This window comes from Lactuca sativa, chromosome 6 (assembly GCF_002870075.4).
Source record: "Lactuca sativa cultivar Salinas chromosome 6, Lsat_Salinas_v11, whole genome shotgun sequence".
NCBI lineage: Eukaryota > Viridiplantae > Streptophyta > Magnoliopsida > Asterales > Asteraceae > Lactuca > Lactuca sativa.
The window spans coordinates 15,658,975-15,663,194 of NC_056628.2; the positions used below are offsets into that span (position 1 = coordinate 15,658,975).

General features: G+C 41.1%; 1 non-coding gene across 1 annotated transcript; it reads right to left on the reverse strand.

Moving 5' to 3' along the window:
* Positions 1-298: 298 nt before the first annotated feature.
* Positions 299-405, reverse strand: LOC111918071 (small nucleolar RNA R71). Its single transcript, XR_002859082.2, has one exon. It is a non-coding gene; the product is annotated as a small nucleolar RNA R71 (small nucleolar RNA).
* Positions 406-4,220: the final 3,815 nt, after the last annotated feature.

Sequence of the window (4,220 nt, forward strand, 5' to 3'; positions counted from 1 at the left end):
TACCTGCCACTGCCACATTCGAGCTGAAAGGACACATATTGACCGCACTGAAGGACATCCCATTTTTCGGGAAAGATCATGAGGATGCTTTTAAGCATCTAGATGAATTCAATGACATTGAGGATTACTTCAATGTCCCAAATGTCAACAGAAACACAGTCTTGCTTAGGATGCTTCCCATCACTTTCAAAGGAGCTGCTAAAGAGTGGTTGAAAGCACTCCCACCGGGTACAATCACCAATGGGCTCAAATGCGTGAGCAATTCCTGGACCAGTTTTTCCCACCATCCAAGATAGCCAAACTCAAGAAGGCAATAGCCAACTTTGAGCAACAACCGGGGGAGTCACTATACGAAGCATGTGAGCGGTACAAGGGCTTGCTCAGAAATTGCCCTCAACATGACCTAAATGTGCAGCAAGAGATGTCAATATTTTATGATGGGGTCAATGTGATGACAAGACAACTCCTTGATTCTCAAGGACCATTGACAAAGAAAAATCCAAGGGAGGTCAAGGAGCTAATTGAAGAATTCGCAAAACACTCTTGCGAATACCACAACCCAAGGCAAGATGGAATCAAAGGCGGTGGAGGGACCCAAACTGAAGAAATTGCAGCTGTCATGGCCATGCTGAATAACATGGATCGTAGGATAACACAAATGGACCAGTCGATACATGCCATAAGAGTAAGGTGCAAGAGATGCAGTGATCAACACTTGACCAAGGACTGCAATGTAGATGAGTTTGGGAACAGAAAAGCTCAAGTGTGCTACTCTAGTGGGGATAAGTTTGATGAGGACTGGAGGAAACCGAAGAAGGAGTGGTTGCCATATGAAGAGTATAAGAAGCAAAAAGAAGAGAAATATAGGCAGACAGGTCGAGGCCTTTATCAAAAGGAGCAGCCACCGGTCGAGAAGAAACCCGACCTAGAGACCATTTTGATGAAGTTTATGGAGGCTTCGGAAAAGATACACGATGCCACTTATTTCGCCATTATGGAACAACAAACTTTGATAAAGAACTAGCAAGCCTCCATCCATAACCTTGAAGTACAATTTGGTCAACTAGCCACTCTAGTTCATGAAAAATTGTCCCCGAAGAATCCCGAAGTAAAGACCCAATCTCACGTAATGGCCATCGATATTGAAGAAGATGCAATCTCTGAGTTCCTGGAGGCATTGGAAGAAGAACCGCAGCAACCCAAGAAATCAAGGATAAAAAATGGAGAAAGAGCTGAACCAGGTTCGCCACGACGTGGCACTCCTCTGGCCACGACATGGTGCATGTCTGATCAAAAACCCTTTGAGCCCGTTCCAGCTTATCAGCCACCTTTTCCATTTCCCACCGAGTTGCACTTAGTCTACTGGAGAAGGAGCATTTAGAGTATGTAAAGCATGTGAAGGGGATCCCAATTAATACCCCCTTTGTCGAGTCCTTATCCAAAGCTCCCGAGAACCAGATGTAGTGACATAGAACATGGTTTGGCATGCGGAATTAAAGCTTGCACAATTGAACATGGTGATTTGGATGTTTAAGATTGTTAGGCTGAAGTTCTGTTTTGTGTTGCGTCTTTTGGGCTCGTAGATTAGCCTTGTATTCTCCGGTTTGGGCCTGTCCAACCGAGAGCCTTTTATGTATTGTATATAAGTTATCGCTTGCATGCATATTAGGTTAAGATTCAAGATTTCAGTTTTAGCATTCCAGAGTTTTACTTGTAATCTTCCAATCCTTTACAGTTGATGTTCTTAATCGAGCTCTTCTAAGGATTTTATTTAATCATTCGACACGTTTGATTCAAGCTGTTTGTTCTTATTGTTGCGTTCTGCCTTGTTATTAATATTGTGTTCTTGCAGTTTCATATTCATACACTTGTTCAAGATCTAATCGATCTTTATAGATTAAAAGTTGTTTTAATCTCATCAATTGGTATCAGAGCGGGAGGCTGTGTAATCGATACACTTCTTTTCTGTGAAAAAGATTTTCATTAGGGTTTTCCGCAATCATCGATATTTATTGAGCCGTCATCTTAATTGACGTATCTTAATATTTATTGTTTTGCCCTAATCTGCTTTATTACAAGTCTGATCTTTGAACAGGTTATTACGATCATTATGGACGCAACGCAATCAAACCCTATTAATATTTCCAACAGCATTGGTTCGACGACAAAGATTCCAATCTTATACACCCATGACTATGAAGTATGGGCACATCATTTTGAAGATTACGTGATTGGATCGGAGGACAATGGTTTTCTCATATGGGAAGCCATTATCAATGGACCGTTTTCTCATTCCGCGACATCCAGAGTTATTAAGACGCAAAAAGAATACAACGATTTGCTCAAGGACGTGACGAATATTGCGCAGGATGAGAAAGATAAATTCCAGTGCAATATTAAGGCACTAAGGTTGATCAGATTCGCCCTTCAGTCCGACACATTCAGACTAGTCAGCTCATGCACTACGGCGAAGGAAGTGTGGGATAGACTTCGCGAACTGTATTCAACAGACGAAGATCTTGAACATTCCATCCAAACCTTGCTTCTATCTGAATTTGGTGAATTCAAGCAAGGGGCCGAAGAATCTGTGACCCAGACGTTTGATCGCTTCAATCATCTTCTCAGCAAGATGATCAAACACGACATTGAAAGGAAGCTCATCGAACAAAAGGTTACTTTCTTGAACGGACTGCGATCTGAATGGAGAGCAGTTATTTCCACAGTCAAAGCCCATGAACAGTTTAAATCATATTCTTTGGCGAAACTGGTGGGTATTCTAAAGTCCCAAGAAAAAATTGTGGTTCAAGAGAAAAATGTTGTCTCCAGTCTTGGTTCCTTGGCCCTCCTATCTAAAAGTAAAGCTGTGATGGAGGATGAAGAGCTCAATTTAGAAGAATATGACCTCTCAACTGAGGATTATGCCATGATGGTATCCAATCCTAAGAGGTTCATAAAGAAAAGATTCCCCAACAACAAAAACCGAAACTGGCAGGGGAGTTATAGCTCTGAAAAGGCGAACAATGAAACGAAGGTTGAGGAGTCCAAGAAGGAACCGAAGGCAGATGGCGATTCTGGAGTAAGCTGTTTTTACTGTGGTGGCAAGAACCACTATGCTAAGGACTGTGTTCTTAAAAGATGGCTGAAAAGGATGACGGAAAGGATGAGGAAGCCGTACTGCAGAAGAGATTGGATGAGTTGAGAAAGAAAAAGTCTACCGATAACCCTTCTATTAATGCTCTTATTGTGCAGGGTTCGGTTAATGACGATGAGTTCGGTAGCACCGAAGTTTGGTCTACTGACTCAGAAGACGAAGAAGTGAGGAAGCCTACTCATGGAAAGGCTTATATGGCTAAGGAGGAAAGCAGTGGTGGAAAATGCTTCATGGTGTCAAGCGCATCTCAGATGAGGGGATACAATACCGATGGAGGAAGCAATGGACCGAAGGTGCAGGAAGATATGTGCTTCACAGCCAAACCACTCAGCCAACAGTTCAATGAGCTTGATGAACTGATAAAGAAGGTACAATCTGTTTTTATTTCATCTAAAGTACCATCATCGTCATATGAGAAAGAACTAAAAAACGTTAACACAAGAATTTCTCATTTAGATAGTAGCTTAACTCAAACTCGAGTCACCAATTCTAACCTGACTGATCAATTAAGCAGGGTGGCGTCGAAGAGTGAGGAGCGGCGTATGTGGATTGAGTTAAAAGAGTCGGAATTAATTAAAGTCAAAGACGAAAACATTTATTTACAAAGAGACAATTTGAAATTGTTAAAACAACGAAATGTTTTTTGTTTAATAGCTAAACGTTTATATTCCAATATTACTCAGCTTCACTTGGACTGTGAGATAGGCAAAAAGATCCACCGTATGATTTTACCATTCCTAGAATTCAAGGAGGATGAAATCGATGCCAAAGCTTACAATTGTGAGAGTGTGATTTCGTCTGATGATGTCAACCCAACTTATCAAATTGGACTGGACAAAATTGAGTCCTTCATTAAATCCAAAGACCATAAGGACATGCTCAAAAATCTTTTGGACGAAAATGACAGACTTAAACTGAGAACCGAAACCATACAAAAGTTTGACTCTCTAAATGCCAAAGTAAGCTCAGAAAATAAAATCGATGTTGAAAATGCATCTGAGCTTAACGAGGATGAAAACATGAGTGAAATTTCTGTAGAGGATACGGTTGACTGCTCAGAATTTGTTAA